A 20,810-nucleotide genomic window follows, 5' to 3' on the forward strand; every position below is an offset into this window, starting at 1 on the left:
TCCCAAACCATGGGAGCATGTAGAATTGGATATAACTGAACAACTTATGTACTTTTGAGAAAGAGGGTCAGAGACTTGATAACGAAGGGTTGAAAGCTTGTCACCTGTAGATCTCTACCCCCACTCCCTCCAAAATAAAAACCTTCAAGGGTTATCCCTTGAGCCTTGACAGGTTGTAAGCTGAGCCATGGGGATCCAATCTCATTACTGCCCATATTGCATTTAATAGAAATTTCCTTTAAAATGCTGAAAAACTGTGTGTGTGTGTGTGTGTGTGTGTGTGTGTGTATGTGTGTGTGTGTGCATGTGTGTGTGTGTGTGTGTGTGTGTGCTTGCTTGTTTCTTTGCTTACTCCACTTGCATGTGTACTCCTTAGGAAAGAAAAGAAAGGCTGAGAAATGTGAAAATAACATTAACAATAGCTACTCCCATACATATATATATATATATATATTATATAGTTAATATAATATATATAATATATCTCAAATTCATTTCCTAGATATTCATACATATATACATACATACAAACATATATATATATGTATATATATATATATATATATATATATATATATCCATCAAATGCTGTGTTAAATTTGTTACAATTATTATCTCATTTGATTCTCACCTGTCAAGGTAGGTCCTTTTATTATCTCCATTTTATAGTTGAGGAAACTGAGACAGATACTGGTTAAGTGACTTGACCAGGATCAAATAGCTAATATATGTTGAAGTTGGTTTTGAACTGAGATCTTCCTAACTGCTCTCTACCCACTGCACCACCAAGAGCCCTTGGAATGAGAAGTAGCAAATACAGTGGGAAATTTGCCATATTTGGAATCAGAGGATCTAATTTCCAATACATCTTTTTTACCTGTGTGACTTTGGGCAAATTATTACACCTCTCTGGTCTATTTGCTCCATAAATGAGGAGATTGGAGTTGATGACTTCTAAAGTTTCTTAGAGCCATCTATGATACTATGGACCCCACTGCGAATCTAAATTACAAGTGAGATCTTGATTTATATGTGGAAATGGAATCAGTATATGGAGCACTACATAATTATTCTCATTGTCCTTTTCACCTGGCTAGAACATTAGGGGTGGGACAAATAATTGCCTTAGAAGTGAAATGATTTGCTCAAAGTGACATAATTATTAAAAAGCTAAAACTATAGGTCCAACCAAAGTCAAATCCAGTTACAATTACCATATTGCTTCAAGATCAAAGGAAGCACTTAATGAAGGCAAGGTGTATGCTTGAGATTAGAAATTCAGAGACAAAGAGACAAGTGTCTACCCTCAAGGACCTTGCATTGGATGAATACAACCAGTACACATATGGGTTAATATAAAATGAATCAAAAGGAATTTTGTGGCAACTGAACAAAGAACTAACAGTTTCTGGAGAAGGTATCAGGAAAAGCTTTGGGAAAAAGGCAAAACATGAGCTGAACTTCTAGGAAACTCGGGATTTTAAAAGATAAGAGATGAGGAGGAACCACATTCGAAGAATCTGGGACAACCTTTATAAGGCACAGAAGAAAAAGATGGGTGATCTCATCTGAGACTTCTCTGCCTCTGGCTTCACTGGTGAGACCCTAAACACAGAGCAATACTCTTAAAAAGACTTGGCCAGTGTTGGGAACACAAGGAAAAAGCCAACCTGACTACATCCTACCCTTTTGTATCACTTAAAAAATCAAAAATTATAAAAAAGGTGAATATTCATTTTTGATAGACATGATGTGTCTCTTTAATACATATTCATTCATCTCTGTCCATATTACTTATGTGTCTGTCCAACCTGTATTCAATGCATATGAAATACAATTGGTAAAATTGCTGTTCAGAGTTGTGTACATGTCTATTTTTAAGGTCCAACCTACCTGCAGATTGCAATATTATTTAAAAAAAGACATCTCATTTGATAGTTTGTCAGAAAGAAATGAACCAAGTGAAATAAACTGTAGGGATAGTTATTTATTCCCATCTCACAGTCTGATGTTCATATGTTTAGGCCACTTGAAGATTTTCTCTGTTGTTGTAATTTTAAGGATAGATACAATCTGTGAAAATGCAGTTGGTAATTTGCTATATCATGACCTAAAAATGCTTTCCTCTGATAGGATCAGAAAACTTGGCAGTATGTGAGTAAATGTGTTGTTACTCGGTGATTACTTAGGAAAATAGCATGCTCATATTTCTATAATGAATTATGAAGTCATCCGCATGGCTACAATTTAGTGCCATGCTATATACTTTTAGCTGCCAAATGATATTCTTGATTCAGATTTTAACTTTCAGTCCATTATTCCACCCAGATCTTTTCTGACACACTGATGAACAGACAAATTCTCTTTCTTGGAACAGAATTACAGAATCTTCTAATTAGAAGGAAACTTGGAGGTAATTTACGTTTACTTGTTCCTGAAAAGGAATATCCTGATTACAGCATCTTTAGCATATGGTCACTAACCTCTGCTAGAATGTTTCAAGTGATAAAAATAACTAATGAGTGCAAATTTTTAAATGGATATTGACTATAGGTGACAACTGCAGTACGCATTTAGTGTTGAATTTAATCAAGAAGTAATTAATTTTCATATTAACATACAATTCTAAGCTAGAAATAGGAATGCTTATATGAAAGGCATGACCTTTCTCATGGAATATTCAAATAACTAGTAAAAACTTTTCTGGGGTTCAGTGATCACAGTTGTAAATTAGGTATTTGCTTCCAAAGGTCACCGATAGCAGGTATTAATTATCAGAATGCCAACTCAGAAAAAGTAACATAGTATGGTGGGATGACCTTTGGCTATAGAGAAAGGGGGGCTGGGTTTCCATCTTCAGTTTATGTTCACTGTCACCATGACCTTGGACAACATAATCCTCTTGATGGGATTTCTATATCCTCTTCTATAAAATATATAAGTTGTATTAGAACAAAATTCCTTAACTTGGAATCCATAAGTTTGATGATAGATGATAGATAGATGGAGATATAGATAGATAGATAGATAGATAGATAGATAGATAGATAGATAGATAGATAGAAGGATGGATGGACAGATACCTAGATACATATTTAGATGGAGAGATGGATAGATAGACAAAGGAAGAAAAGAGAGAGAAAGAAGAAAGAGAAAATGGAAAAGAGGAATTGGGAAGATGGAAGAAATGAATAAAGGAGAAAGAAAGAAGGAAGAGAAGAGGGGAAAGAAAGAATGAAAGAGGCAAGAAAAAGAGAGAGAGGAAGATAAAATATTTCAATATAATTAATTTCCTTTGTAATTCTCTGTATTTTATTTTTTCTTCTTTTGTTTTAAAAATATTCTGAAAAGAATTCCATACCTTTCATCAGATTGTCGAAAGTGTCTATGACACAAAAAAGGTTAAGCACCCCTGGATCAGAAAATTTCTAGGGTCCTTTCTAGTTCTAAATCCCATGAGCCTACGACAAAGAATGTTGTGAACATGTGAAAGTGAGAAAGCTTAATACACGAATTTAGAGCTATGACCTTTATGTTGAGAATCCTAAGGAGAAGTATTCTTAATCTAATGGTACACAAGGGCCAGTTCTTCTTTTATTCCAACCCAACCTTTCTTAGCACTCATGTTAATAATAGGCTTTTGGACTCTTTTAAGTTTGAGGGTACTTGACAGCTACATATCTAACCCATCTGGAAAGACATTTTAAATTATTGTTCAGAAGTACGGGAATTGCAAGTATGGATTATGATAAAAAAGAAATGCATTTTAATAACCAAATTCAGCATAATCTTCACTATGGAATGAATTTCCTGCAAGTTTTGATTTGTTTTATTCTATGTCACAAAATGATTTATTCACATTATGTTTTGAAATTATCTGTCAAAATTCCTCCTCACCTAGCCTAAGCCCAGCCTGGAAAGAAAGAGAACATATTTTTTTATAGAGAAAGAAGGTCAGTATTTAAGTAGGTTTCTATGAATTTAGTGATCCTAAAAGATGAAGATGCTGTCTGGGAGAACTGCAAGATTCCAGAGCCTAGGGGAGGAGACTGTCCTAGCTCTACCTTGTCAGCATGATCTGGGGCAAGTCATTTGGCCCTGAGCTGCAAAATAATTTTTATCTGCAAAAACTGAGAGGTTTGTTGTGAGAAAGGAGCTTTTAATTGCAAAGTGTTATAGAAAAATATGTTTATTGGAGTACTGGTGAGACAATAAAATGAACTTTGAAATGAATGCTCTCAAAGGTCTTTTATTGTTGTGAATATCACCTATCACCTACCTACACATATGCCTCTATACATATTTTCATAAATACATACGCATGCATATGTCTATGTATATAGCTGCATACATACTTTTTTAGATGTATTCATGTGTATGGAATATACAAAGGAAGTTGTTAGATTGGCCCTGCTATACTGATGAATTGCTAAATAGGACTTGGTGTTGCATTGTGTTTTACATGTGGCTACAGTATCCCTAGATAGGTGACCTTTTTTTCCCCTGATATCTCAAACAGTTCTGAAATAATATTGTGTTATAGATGTAGTTAATATAGGTACACTTATAGATGACTAGATAAACAGATGGATGCATGTGACTATATATTTCTATGATTTAAGTTATGTTTTAGCAAATATATATACATAATCACACATGCATGCATCATATAAACATATGTCACTCAGTAAAATGCTAAATAAGCATCTATATTTTAGGTGTTATTCTAAGTATTCAGAATACAGAGGCAAAATATAATAGTCCCTATTATCATGAATTTCAGTTTAATGAATAAAACAAACAACAATTATATAATATATACATATATTATATGGAATATAATGTTTTTATGTGCAATAAATAATGATTGTGGAGATCTTACATCATTGCCATGTCAAGAGTTTCTCCTTTTTATTTGCCTTCCTCTAAGATCAGAATTAGGATCTGAGGCTAGATGTGGGTTCCTTCCTTCCTTCCTTCCTTCCCATCTACTTTGTATTTCCTATATTATATTCCATTCACCATATATTAACATTATATTCTATCCTTCCAGGAATGAGGGGGACAGTGCATAGTGAAAAGGAAGTATAAAAAGAAGTATGGGGAGAATGGAAATTAAAAAATGATTAGGTTAGTTCATAGGAAAATGAATTTGTAGGAGTAACTGGTCATGTCAATAAAATGAAGAGGTGGGACTGAATGATCTCTAAAGTCTTTCACTGTTCTGAATATATATCACCTATTTGTCTACCTACCTATATATATGAATGTATATATACATTTGTGTATAAACATATACAAGCATGTATCTATGTGTATAGATGCATAAAAACTTGTGTGTGTATGTGTGTATATATATATATATATATATATATATATATATATATATATTCTTTCTCTGACCTAATCCTTATAGTTTCTTATTTTTTATTATTCTGATTTCCTATTAAGCCATCAGAACTAAAGAGAAGTCATTGAAGAACAGTTAGAAGTATGAGATGAACAACATTGATGGAAGCTACTCCTCTCTGCAGTCTAGAGAGCTAGGACAACTGTATTTGACTGATTTTGAACTATATTATCTCCATTCAGAGGAAGAAAAACAAAATAAAACAACACAAACACACACCCAAACACACAAAATAACTCTTCAGAATCTGAGGAATACTTTATAAAAATTATCTTTTATGTCTCTTTCCCTTAATCCTAATTCCTCATGCCCAAAATTACTAATTTATAAACATGTTAATCAAAATGTGTATGTAAAATGCTAATCTGACTGTTCCCTACTGAGGGGAGGGGGATAGGAAGAGAGGGTGGAGGGAAATTTTGTAACTTGGAAATATTACATGTGCATATGGATAAAAATAAGTAAATAATTTTTTTCTTAAAAAAGAAGTGAATTAATCGTTTGGCAAAAAAAAAAATAGGAGGAGGAAAAGGAGAAAAAACAGAAGAAGGAAGGTGTGAAAAGAACTACCTAGAGATTCCATGAAGTGACATGACAGAGTTAACAGAAGAGTCTACATTAGCAATGGGGAGGGTGAAGGCATAACAGGCCAAATGGAAGAGGAGTCCCAATGATCTTGCTTGACCGAATGAGTCAATAATGAGAAGGGACCTTTTGTAAGTTAGACTTGTATGAACTTCTGTTTAAAAATTGAAAACTAGATTTGAAGTGTTTTTAGACCATTAATGCATCCAACTGAAAAATAGAAACAATATACATCTCAATAAAAAAGAAATGTCTGGGTCCTTTAATCTTGATGATTGGTCAGGATATGCTGACTGTCATTTAAGATATTCTGAATAAAAGATTGAGAAATCATGAAAACAAAGAAATAAATAATTAGATCAGTAAAATGTGTAGTTTCCTCCTTACAAAAAAATTAAGTAAAGTAATTGATTAATAATAAAAGCAACCTGAGAATAACAAGAATATTTTTTGAAACCAAAGTGGAAACATTTCTAACAAAAATCATCAGTATCAGAAATAAGGAAAACTTTTATTTGACCATCATAATTTTATTTCCAGATCCACCTGCCCCCACTTTCAAAATAATGATGTGCATACACCTGTGAAGCCCTTGAGGATGAAAGTCACAAAGAGGAAAAGATGATAGGTTGGTTATTCCCCACTTAGCAATACCTGCTTGGTTTATTGAGAAGGTTTGTAATTGCCTATAATTAGAGTTTTACTAAAGGTGTTAATGGAGAAAAGGATATCCTGAGATGCCAAATGTTCACTGAAATAATAATTGAAATTGTTCATTTCAAAGAAATATAGGCATCAAATAAGCCTTAGGAAAGTTCCTGTACAAGCCAACCTTAGAATTCTAGCTTCTTGAATTTGTCATTCATCTATTCTAATATTTGCTAAGTATTCCCATATCCTGTCTTTATTCTCATCTACATGCGTGATCTAAGACAAGTTATCTGGTTTTTCTATCCTCAGTTTCCTGATTTTTAAAATGACAATTACATTTGATATCCTCTGAGGTTCCTTCCAGTTCTAAATTTATGATTCTATGACTCTATTGTATACAGAGCCCATTGTGAGGTTCTGGTAGAGAAATAATATTTAAAGAATATATGGTTTCTGCCACTATGGATCTGGTAATTTATGGTGGAGATAAGATACAAATACAGATAACTATTACACATACATAGATATGTAATCATGTAGCATCTAATAAACACATGCATTATATGCATTATATGCGTGTGTATCATAATATACATATATACATATATATATATATATGATAAATTCATTATAGAATTACAAAAACAAAGTGTAAAATGAAACCCAAGTTTAGGCCATTACCAACACAGCAATAAGAAAAGGCATCATGTCAGAGGCAGCATTTCAGATGGAATTTGAAGACCTGTTTGGAAAATGACAGGGAGAAAAAGAGAATTGGTGAAAGCTTAAGGAAATGAATCAGGATGAAAAAACGAATCAGCAGAAGGGAGAGTAGCATTTTGGAAATTAGAAGTTGGCTATTGTATATAAGATGTAATATAAAATAAGTCAAAAGAGGATATATAATTGCAGATTATGAATGGTCTGAATATCAGACTTCTTCCTCCAACCAAAAAAAGTTTTATTTTTTCTCAGGTGCGAATAGGTAGTCACAAATGATGCATTTTTTTTAAAAAATAAGAAAGTAATGGGATGAGGACATAAGAAGTATTCTTCTGAATAAGAATGAATGAAAAAGAGTGAATGAAAGGGATAGATAGAAAAGCTGCAGAAGTACTATCAACAGGACTTCAATAATATACTGAAATCATTATCATCATCTTGGGACCTAAGATACTAGATTAAAAATTTCAAGAATGTTAGAAATAGTTTAATCTAATCCATTTATTTTACACATTTGGAACCTAATTCAAATTTAGAATTTGAACCTAAATCTGACTCTCCGTTTCAGCATTTGTTCCACTATATATCAAAAAAAACAATCAGACTACAAATGAGCAGAAAGCTCTAAGGAAAATAGTTCTCTATCGTTAAAAGAAACATTTAATCAGTATGATTGAAAAACTATCTAAACAAATAATTCCATTTTGAAAAAAAAAAGATTGAATATTTTTTTCACAAGTCCATTGAAGTACAGAAGAAAACTATTAATATTTTCTCTTTGGTCTGAAACAATAATTTATTTGTAGTTGAAAAACAACCTAGGAGAGGAGACAAATAAAAGTGTCTCCACTGGTCTACATTGATTATTAGGCAATAAGTAAGTGGATGTGGGGGTAAAAAGGATAAAACTGGGGAAGAGAGGTAATTTAAATAAAATTTATCCAAATATGAGATAATAAACCATATTGAATTAATCAAAGGCAAGGCTCTGAATCTCAAAGAAGAAATCTCTTCTTAGCTGAAATTAAAGCTTTAAAATAATCATTATTATGTTTTTTTAACATCAATGAATTTCTTATTTCCCATAAATTTGGTGAAGTTAATTCTTCAGGTCTCTGACTTTATTACTTGCTTTATTGGAAAAATCTGAGAAAAGCATAGTTAAAAATATCATTGATTCTGTGTGATTTTCAACTTTGCATATTCTTACCAAGTAGATGGGCAATGTGGACATTTAAATGTCATCTAATATAAATGGAATTTCTTTACCATTTGTGAGTATACATTTCTCATTCAGTTCTATTAACTCACCTTGTACATATGAATAACTCTTAAAATAATTACCAAACCTTTAATTAGAAACCAGATGTATTCATTATTCTCTTATTGTTCATAAAGGGCTATATAATCCAGATGAATTTATAGCATACTGAACTTACCTTTAGCAGCTGATATATGTTTATATGTGTATTTGTAAATGTGTGTGTATGTGTGTATTTCCCAGAATCTCTTCAAAAGAAAAATACAAATTCTAATTGAATTTCAATATAGGAAAATATTATTATTTTCTGTTTTTACTTTCCCTTCCACTTAAATATTTCAGGAAAAGTACTTCTCCTAACATCAGCATTTGATTCCATGTTAAGTTATTTAACCCTCACTTTACTCACCTGTAAAATGGGGACAGAACATAAATCACAAATCATAGATTTCATAACAATGCTTTCATTTTACAGATAAGTAGATTAAGGTGGGAGATGTTAAGTAGCTTGCTCAGTCACAAAGGTAAAATAATGTTAGGAAAGTATTTTGTAATTTTTTTCACAGTAGCAATGAGTTATTTATTATTAATAAATACCAGTAATGGTTGCAATATACAGATGCAATCCCACTTCCATCAATTCCACTGCCATAAAGGAATTACCTGTTTTGGTGTGGATCATTTTAATGTTATTATTTCCTCCTTCCCACACCATCCCTTAAGAGCACATTGTGGTGCTGAGAAAAGAGGCTTAGATATGGAGTCAGTGGACCAGAGGTTTGATTCATAGCTTTTATCAGTTTTGATCTTTGTGAACTTGAGCAAGTTAATTAATCTTCTTGACCCTCAAAATTCTATTATCGAAAAGGAGGCAGTTGGACTAGATGACTTTTGAGGTTCCTATAATTTTTTAAATCATTTCTTTTCATTTTATGTTTTATTAATGAATGAATTTTATTTTCCTATATCCCTCAACTGTCTACTTGGGAAGGAAGAAAGGAAGAAAGGGAGGGAGAGAGTAAAAGGAAAAAGACTATATCACTTCATTACACCTGAAATTTAATTATACTTCCCTGAATAGATCTAAGATAAAGCAGACTTTTTTGACTTCCATTTCCATGTTATTTACTTACTTAGGATTGAAATTTCAGTCTTTTTATAGGAACTATTGTTTGTCACTCTTCCACCAATTTATACTTTTGAAGCTGACTTTAGAAAATAATTATGATACTGTGTATTTATACATATTAAATCCCCCAAAATTAATCCAATGTAAAAAAAATTAAAAAAATTAAAAAAATCCAATGTTCTAGTCTATCAAGATGTTTCTAAAGATTGTCATCACACTAATTAATTGTTGGTGGAGTTGTGAATTCATCCAACACTTCTGGAAAGCAATCTGGAATTATGCCTCAAAGGCAATAAAAATGTGCATACTCTTTGATCCAGCAATAGCTCCACAAGTTCTATACCCTAAAGAGATAGTGAAAAAGGGTAAAAACATCACTTGTATAAAAATATTCATAGCAGTCCTGCTTGTGATAGCAAAGAATTGGAAAATGAGTGAATGTCTATCAATTGGAGAACAACTGAACAAATTGTGGTATGTGTATGTGACAGAATACTACTGTTCTGTTAGAAATCAAGAGGGATTGGATTTCAGAGAACCCTGGAAAGATTTCCATAAGTAAGATGAGCAGAACCAGAAGAACATTAGGTACCACAACAGCAACATGGAGATGATGGACTTCTGGCCAAGAAGGCAGAGAGAAGACAGGCACTGTGCTAAGGTCTCCTGATCTTTTCTTATATATGATATGAAACAAACCTCTTAACAGAAATTTAATTGAGAAAAGCCAGAAAAAGAAGCTAGAAGAAGAACAACTACCTCAAGGTCTGTCTTCAGGGATTGTGGGTGAGTCAGGGGCAAAGAGCAGAGAGCCAGCCCAAGGACAGTGGGATGGGACTGAGACTAACCTAAGATCAGCCATGAAGCCATTGACTGTGGGAGCTGGAATCCAAGACTGTGGATCATGGAGGCACTGGCTGTGGGACTGACAGTCTGGCAGGCTCTGGCAGGGCTCGAGGGTGAGTTCCAGCTCAGAGAGTTATAGAAATCAATATGTTGGGCTCCTCTGGTGTGGAAGACTTCAGACACCATACTTTCACTTCAACTGAACCCTCTTCCCAGAACAAAAACAGTCCACCCCACCCCCCCCACTCACCCCACCACCACAGCCTCAGGTGTGGGCATTAGAGCTCACTCAGCTGAATGGGGAGAGTAATTATCTCACCTCCGGGCATAGTCCACATTGGTCAAGGTTAACAGTATCCAGCAGCTGCACTCACCCACTCCAGGCCTAGGTAAAAGGTCTCAAATCAAGGTCACAGACACTCCAAAGAAAAAAATCAGCACCACCCTACTAGACTGCCCACATGGAATTTTTTAACTCAGTGAGTAAAACCTCTAGCAGCCCCAACACCAAAGCTCTGTGAACCAGGCCCTCCCCAACACAAGATCTTAGGAAAATGAAGAAAGGCCAGTAAAAAGGGGGGGTCCATAGAAAAATTCTTACAAGGTAAAGACCCTAAATCAGAGAGAGATTTTGTCTCTAGCCCAGAAAAACTTCCTTGAAGAAATAAGGAAGGCATTTAAAAATCAATTGGAAAATTTGGGAGAGAAAATTAACACCTTGAAACAAGATAAAAAATCCTTGGAAATTATAGTTGGACAAATGAAGAAAGAAAATAATTCTCTCAAAACCTCAATTGGTCAAATGGAAAATTCTTTCAAAAATAGAATTGACCAATTAACAAAGGAGTTGTGAAAGGTAAATGAAGAAAATTCTTCTCCCAAAAAAGAAGAATGGAGTCTGTGGAAACTGATGACTTCATGAGACAACAGGAATCTGTTAAACAAAACCAGAAAATCAAAAAAGTAAAAGAAAATGCAAAATACCTCATCTCCAAAACCACTGACTTCGAGAATAGAATGAGGACAGACAACCTAGGAATCATTGGACTTCTTAAAAATATTGAATAGGAAAAAAAAAAGCCTGGACTTAATATTACAGCATTTATTGATGGAAAACTGCCCTGACATCATGGAACCAGAGAGCAAAATAGTTATTAAAAGAATACATAGATCCCCTCCAGAATTGATTCCAAAATAGAAAATGCCAAGAAATATTGTAGCCAAATTCCAGAGCTATGAGATTAAAAAGAAAATCCTGCAAGCAGTCAGAAAGAAACAATTTAAACACCAAAGAGCCACAGTAAGGATTACATGGCTGCATCAACATTAAGGGATTGAAGGGCCTGAAATGTGATATTCTGAAAAGCAAGGGAGTTTGGAATTCAGTCAAGGATTCACTATCTGCCAAAACTGAGCCTTTTCTTTCAGGGGAAAAGATGGACATTTAATGAAATAGTAAACTTCCTATTTTTGCTGATGTAAAGAAAAGAGATTAATCAAAAATTTGGACTTTAAACAGATAAGAGACAGATGAAAAGGTTAAATGAAGGGTAAAGAAAAAAAAGCTGCTATCCAATAAGATGAATTTGGCTATAACCCTACCTGGGAGAAAGATTATAATAACTTGAGAATTTTAACTCTATTAGCAAGAATAGACTTAGCCAGTAAGTGATGGACAATCATGACTTTTGTGTGACTCAGATGGAATGATTTAAAAACAATACCTCCTTAGAAAGGGGACAGTAAAGAGATGGGAGGATGGAGGAGATTGAATGGGATAAATCTCATTACATTAAGAGGTACAAAGGGTTTATTGCAATAGAGGGGAAGAAGGGAATAGGTGAGAACAACCTGAATTTTACTTTCATCAAATTTGGCATAAAGTTAACATACATACATTCAGTTAAGTTAAGAACTTATCTTACCTTTCAAGTGTTAAAAGGAGAAAAGGGGAGGGAGCAGGGAAAGGGGAACTAACAGAAGGAAGGGAAAGGAGAAGGGGTAAAGGTAGAGGGAAAGAAAGGGGAGGGGGTTGGATATAGGAGGGCAAACACAATGAAAGGTGGTGGTATTCAGAAAAAAAATACTAGAGAATATGGATAAAGTGAAAGAAGGTGAATAATACAAGCATTGGGAAGACAGCAGGGAGGGCAAAAAAGAGTTAGTAATCATAACTTTGAATGTGAAGAGGATGAACTCTCCCTTAAAACATAAGCAAATAGCAGAGTGGATTAAAAACCAGAATCCTACAATATGCTGTTTACAAGAAATTCATTTGAAGCAGAGAGATACATATAGAGTAAAGTTAAAAGACTGGAGCCAAATATATTTTACTTCACCTGAAGTGGAAAAAAAAAACAGGAATAGCAATCTTCATCTCAGACAGAGCAGCTACAAAAATAGATATTGTCAAAGAGATAAGGAAGGAAGCAATATCCTCCTAAAAGGTATCATAGATAAAAAAAAGTAATTACACTGCTAAATATGTATGCACCAAATGTTATAGCACAAAAATTCTTAGAGGAAAAGTAGAAGGAGTTATAGGAAGACATAGACAGCAAAACTCTGTAGGTGAAAGACCTCAACCTCCTGTTCTCAGATTTAGATAAATCTTACCATAAAATTAAAAAAAGGAAGTTAAGAAGTAACTAGAACTTTAGAAAACCTAGACATGATAGACCTATGGAGGAAATTGAATGGGGCTAGAAAGGAATATACCTTTTCTCTGCAGTACATGGCATGCAGAAAAAATTGACCATATGCTCAGGCATAAAAGCCTAATAATCAATTGAAGAAAAGTAGAAATAGTGAATACATCTTTCTCAGAACAAAATGCAATAAAAATCACATGCAATATTGGGCCAGGGAGATATAGACTAAAAAAGTAATTGGAAAGTAAATAACCTCATTTTAAAGAATGAGTTGATCAAACAACAAATTATGGAAAGAACTATTTCATCCTAGATTATGATGATATTGAAACAATAAGACAAAACTTATGGAATACAGCCAAGGCAACTATCAGGGGGATATATTATATCTTTAAATGTCTACATGAATAAATTAGAGAAAGAGGAAGACAATAAATTAAACATGAAACTAAAAAAATTAGAGAAAAAACAAAATAAAATTAAATACCAATTAAATACCAAATAAGACATTTGAAAAATTAAAGGAGAAAATAATAAAATTGAAATCCAGAAACTATTAAACTAATAAATAAAACCAAGAGCTGGTTTTATGGGAAAAAAAAAACAATAAAATTGATATACTTCTGGTTAATTTGATTTAAAAAAAGAAAGAAAACCAATTGCTAGTATCATAAAGGATAAAAAGGTGAACTCACCACCAATAAGGAAGAAATTAACATAATAATTAGTAATTATTTTGCCCAAATATGTCAATAAATTTGATAATCCAAGTGAAATGGATCAATATTTACAAAAATATACTGCCCAGGTTAAATGAAGAGGTAATTAAATACCTAAATAAACCTATCTCAGAAAATGAAATTCAACAAGCCATTATTGAACTCCCTAAGGAAAAAATCTCCAAGGTCAGATAGATTCACAAGTAAATTCTATTAAATATTTAAAGAATAATTGGTTCCAATCCAATATAAACTCTTTGGAAAAACATGTGGAGATGGAACTCTGACTAACTTCCTATGACACCAATATGGTGCTGATACCTAAACCAGGAAGAGTTAAAATAGGGAAAGAAAATTATAAATTTTTCTTCCTGATGAAAATAGATGCAACTATATTAAATAAAATCTTAGCAAAATGATTACAAGTTATCACTATGGTAATACTCTATGACCAAGTAGGATTTATCCCAGGAATGCAAGGTTGTATCAATATTAGGAAAGCTGTTAGTATAATTAATTATATCAATAACAAACCTATCAGAATTCATATGATTATATCAATAGATGCTGAAAAAGATTTTAACAAAATACAGCACCCATTCCTACTAAATACAATAGAGAATGTAGGAATAAATGGATTGTTCCTTAGAATAATAAGACAGCAGGGAGGGCAAAAAAGAGTTAGTAATCATAACTTTGAGAGTGAAGAGGATGAACTCTCCCTTAAAACATAAGCAAATAGCAGAATGGATTAAAAGCCAGAATCCTACAATATGCTGTTTACAAGAAATTCATTTGAAGCAGAGAGATACATATAGAGTAAAGTTAAAAGACTGGAGCCTTAGAATAATAATATCTGAAACCATCAACAAGTATTATAAGCAATGGGGAAAGGCTAAAGGCATCCCCAATAAGATCAGGGATGAAACACGGATGCCCATTATCACCACTACTATTCAGTTTCGTATTATAAATGCTAGCTTCAGCAATAAGAGAAGAAAATAAATTTAAGAAATTAGAATTGGAAAGAAAGAGACAAAACTCTCACTCTTTGCAGATGACATGACGGCATACCTAGAGAATCCCAAAAATATCATCTAAAAAAACTACTAGAAATAATTTGCAACTTTAAGAAAGTTTCAGAATATAAGGCAAACTCTAATTAATCCTCAACATTTCTATATATGACTAGCAAGGTACTTCAGAAAAAGCTAAAAAGCGAAATCTCATTCAAAGTAGCTGCAGACAATGCAAAATACCTGGGAGTCTATCTGCCAAGGCAGACTCAGAAACTTTTTGAAAACAATTACAAAACACTTCTGACACAGATAAAGTCAGATTTAAATAACTGGAAAACATCAACTTCTCATGGATAGGTCAAGCTAATATAATAAAAGTGACAATTCCACCAAAATTAAACTACATGTTTACTTAAATGAGCTAGAAAAAGTTTTAAGTAAATTCATATGGAGAAATAAAAAGCCGAGAATCTCCAAGGAATTAATGAAAAAAAGTGCAAAAGAAGTTGGCTTAGCCTTACCAGATCTAAAATTATATTATGAAGCACCAGTTATCACAACTGTCTGGTATTGGCTAAGAAATAGAGTGGTGGACCAATGGAATAGATCAGGTGCAATAGCAGGAAATGATTATAATAATGTGTTGTTTGATAAACCCATATTATCCAGCTATTAGGATACAAACTTTTTTTGATAAAAAAAAAAACTGTTGGGAAAATTAGAAGTTAGTATGGCAGAAACTTGGATTAGACCAACACTTCACATCCTATATCAAGAGCAGATCAAAATGGATACAGGATTTAGACATAAAAAACAATATTATAAGCAAACTAGGAGATTAAGGAATACTTTAGCTGTCAGATCTATGGAAAAGAAAGAAGTTTATGACCAAGGAGAAGATGAAGAACATCATTAAAAACAAACCAGATAATTTCTGGGGTGGCTAGGTGATGCAGTGGAAAGAGCACCAGCCCTGGAGACAGGAGTCCATGAGTTCAAATACAGCCTCAGACACTTAATAATTACCTAGCTGTGTGGCCTTGGGCAAGCCACTATCAAAAACAAAACAAAACAAAATAACAAAAAAACAAGCCATTCCCCAATTGACAAATGGTCAAAGGATATGCAAAGGCAATTTACAGATGAGGAAATCTAACCCATACATAGTCATATGAAAAATTGCTTTAAATCACTACTTATTAGATAAATGAAATTCTGAGGTACCACCTTATACTTCTCATACTGACCAATATGACCAGAAAGGCCAATGATCAATGTTGGAAGGGATGTGAGAAATCTGGCACACTAATACATTGTGGGTGGAGCTGTGAACTCATCCAACCTTTCTGGAGAGCAATTTGGAATTACTCCCAAAGGGCAATAAAAATGGGCATACCCTTTGATCCAACAATACCACTACTGGATCTATACCCTGAAGAGATTATGAAAAAAGGGCAAAAGCACTACTTGTGCAAAAATATTCATAGCATCCCTGTTTGTAGTGCCAAAGAATTGGAAATTGAGTTCATCAATTGGGGAAAGATTTAATAAGCTGTGGGATATGTATGTGATGGGAAACTATTGTTCTATTAGAGAACAGGAGGGATGGACATTCAGGGAAACCTGGAAGTATGTGCATGAACTGATAGTGAGCGAGATGAGCAGAACCAAAGAACACTGTACACCCTAACAGCAACATGGGAGTGATGATCAACCTTAATGGACTTGCTCATTCCATCAATGCAACAACCAGGGACAATTTTGAGATATCTGTGATGGAGAATACCATCTGTATCCAGTGAAAGAATTTTGTAGTTTGAAGAAAGATTAAAGACTATTACCTTTAATTTTTAAAAAAATATTATCTTATTATGCAATTTTGCTATCTCTTATACCTTATTTTTTTTCCTTACGGATATGATTTCACTCTAATCACTTTCAGCTTATATCAATGTGTACCATGGAAACAATGTAAATACTAATAGACTGCCTTCTGTGGGGCATGGGGAAAAGGAATCAAGATTAGGAGAGGGGCAGCTGGGTGGTGAATAATTACCCAGCTGTGTGACCTTGGGCCAGCCACTTAACCCCATTTGCTTGGAGAAACCTTTAAAAAAGATTAGGGGAAAAATGTAAAATTCAAAATAAATACATAAATTAAAAAAAAAACATGGGGGTGATGATCAGCCTTTATGGACTTGCTCATTGCATCAATGCAATAATCGGGGACAATTTAAGAGTACCTGCCATGGAGAATACCATCTGTACCCAAAGATAGAACTGTGGAGTTTAAACAAAGACCAAAGTCTATTACCTTCATATTTTTAAAGTTTCTTTTGTACTACATAATTGTGCTATATCTAATATTTTTTTTTCCTCTTCAAGGACATATTTTCTCTCTCAACACATTCAATTTCAATCAATGTACAGCATGGAAAAAATGTAAAGATTATCAGACTGCCTTCTGTGTGGGAATGGGGTGGGAGGAACAATGTAAAATTCAAAACCTTATAGAAAATGATAAGTAGAAACTACTGTTGCATATAATTGCAAAATAAATAAAATGTTAATAAAAAAAGATTGTCATCAAAAATCAAACCATAAAATTTGACAATAATCTGTTCTTCCTACCACTTGCAATGGAATTATATTTCTAAAGTACAGGTGGAACTATTTCACTGTCTTGTTTAGAAAGTTTTTGCAGCTCCTTATTACCTTTGAAATAAAAATTAATTCTTTTGTTTGTCACTTTAAACCTTTCAAAATCCCCTATGACCTATTCTTTATTTACAGGATGATTACACATATTCTTTTCCATAGTCAAGCTGGCTGATAGTTATATTGAATATTCCCTTCCTCATGTATTTTTCTTTTCATTTATTGTCTCTCATATTTGAAATGTACTCTCTTTTGACTTGCACTTTTTTGAATCATTTCATATAAGAGACCATTCCTATCCCTATTTCTTCATTTGCTAATACTCCCCCCTTTTAAATCAATTAGGTTGTCATATTATGTATAAAATTTATATACATACAAAATATTTACTTATCAACGTGTTTGTTGTTTTCTTATTATGACTACAGGGATTATTGTTTTATAATTTGTTTTTTTCCAACATCTATCATAGTAATTCCCCAACCTAATTTTTTTTATTTGTTTATTTTTGTTTAGGAAAAGTTAATTACTTGTCTGGACAAGTGATTTAATTGGTAGATGGAACATGCAATGAAAAAATATCATTTGCTAGTCTGGATTATTAATTATTCTTCTACTTAAGAGGCTTAGAGAATATCTTAGAGCACTAAAATGGTGCAACTTCAACATAGGTCTTTTTGACTCTGTTTCCTCTATCATACCACTCCCATCACTGTTAACACCAGCAATGAATTCTCTTGTTTTATTTTGAATCATTTCCATCTTATTCCTCCCTCCTTCTCATCCTAGTCCTTAAATTATTCTTTTTAATATATCACTCTATTATATCACATCTTCTCTCACATAATTGATCTTTTCTGAATACTTGTGGAATATATGATTAGATGATGGAGGAACAAATGGATTGATGAATTTATGAAAAACCTATTTATATCTTTATTATGGTGATGGATAAACGTTTTTAATAGGACTATAATTGCTGCAGCACAAGACTAGGATCTCCTTCCACAGTGGAATCAAATCATTATGGAAAAGTAAAGTTCTCTTTACACAATACCATAGCAATTATGATGGTACTACCTGTGAAATTGTAGCTTTTTCTTCTGTGAAAAGTAACACCATTTTGGATATTTTTAATGTTCTAAAAGTAGAGCTGACTTTGTGATGTGGATAATATGGTTGAACACATATCAAAAGTCACACATTCACACATATCTCACTGTTATTGCTTTTGCAACTTAAAAAAATTTGGAATCATTGGAGACAATATGATTCGCAAATACATAATATCATTATCTTATATTTGAATTTTACATTAAAAAAGAGCAGTCCTTCCTCTTTCCATTCTGTGAGCAATTCCTCATATGACAAATATGCATATAATGGTATCCAAATATTTCTCATTTTTCATAATATTATTATAGTTGCCAATGAATAATTAAATTATAACAATCAATAATGATAAAATCAATTAATATACAATAAAAATATCTGAAGGGTATATTTCTCTTGTGAAACCTTTGAATTGGTTTCTCAATTAAACCCCCTTGAAATATTCCTGTTAAATCTAAAATAAATCATCAATGACTGTTTTCTTATAGGAATCTTGATAGGTTAATTTTTAAATATAGACAAAGAGTTAGTTTAATGCAAACAGATGTTTAAAGACTTTACTTTCCTTTTTCAGACTGCATGATGTCCTTAGTAATTTACTTTTCTGTATCACATGTACACTGTTTCCCTGTTATATTAAACTACAAATTCAAGAGCTTGACCATTTTTCAGTCCAACTCCCATTCTTCAGAAATCTTATTCAATCACCTCAGTGCTTCTGGTAACAGAGATTATCTATGGGAGAAAAATGATTTTTCTTTACTCTCAAATAGCTTTTGAGGACTCAAATTCCAACACTGGTAATTTTATGTAACATGCATCAATTAGATACATTCTTTAGAGAGACACTCAAATTAATAGGGAAATTTAATAGAGGGGAGACTTTTGGGGAAAAGATAATGAGTTCTGTCTCAGTCATATTGAGTTGAGATGTTTCTAAGACATTTACTTTGAAAAGTCCAATAGGCAGTTTCTGATATAGGACTAGTGATGAAGGTAAGAAAGCAGAATAGAAAAAGCAATCTGTGAATTGCTTTCACAGATGACTGTTAAATTCATGAGGACTGATGTGGTTCCCAAGAAAGAATACATAGAGCAAAGAGGGTCTAGGTGAGAGCATATCACTCTCTTTCTCCTCCTCCTCCTTTCTGCTCCTCCTCTTCCTCCTTCTCCTCCTCCTTCTTCTTCTCCTCTCTCTCTCTCTCTCTCTCTCTCTCTCTCTCTCTCTCTCTCCATAGTCTTTCTTAATAAACTTCCTTATTTCTTTGAGAGTGTTTTACATTTGTAATTTTGGAAATATCCTGATTTTTTTTTCAGTCTCTTTCACTACCTATATACCCAATCAGTCAATAAATATTTATCCAGTGCCTTTATACCAGAGATAATGCAAATGTTATCCAATTCCATGGCAAATCTTGCCATTTCTATTGCCACAACATTTCTTACTTCCAAATCATTCTCTCTAGTGAAATAGGCACAATTTTGGATAAGGCACTCATTATTCTTGCCTGAACTATTGTACTGACCTACCAATTGCCTCTGCCTGACTCCACTCCATTTTAACCTCCACATAACTACTAACATGATTTTCCTTAACTGCTTCTCTGATTATGTCTCTTCCCAACTCAAAAAATAATCCAATTTTTTCTACTAATTGATAATAGGGCAAATTGTTAATACTTCTACTCAGTCTTTAAAACCCTTCCCTATTTAGAGCTAATCTATTTTTCCAGACTCATTAGCTATCACTCCCTTCCTTTTCAGCACATTTTATGGACCCATCAATCTAGACATCTCTCAGTTCCTCACACAAACACATACACACATACAAACATTCACCCAGACAAACCCTTCATCTCCTATCTCCATGTCTTTGGTCTCTAGCAATATCCTTCCTTCTACATCTTAGAATCCCTGATTTACTTCAAGACATACTTCAAACACCACCTTCTACATAATTCTTTTGCTTCATATGAACTGAGTTAGGTATGGAGACAAATGGTTTCTCTTCAAATTTAAATAAACAAATATAAAATTATAGCTAC

The sequence above is a fragment of the Macrotis lagotis genome, chromosome 8 (assembly GCF_037893015.1).
Source record: "Macrotis lagotis isolate mMagLag1 chromosome 8, bilby.v1.9.chrom.fasta, whole genome shotgun sequence".
Classification (NCBI taxonomy): Eukaryota; Metazoa; Chordata; class Mammalia; order Peramelemorphia; family Peramelidae; genus Macrotis; species Macrotis lagotis.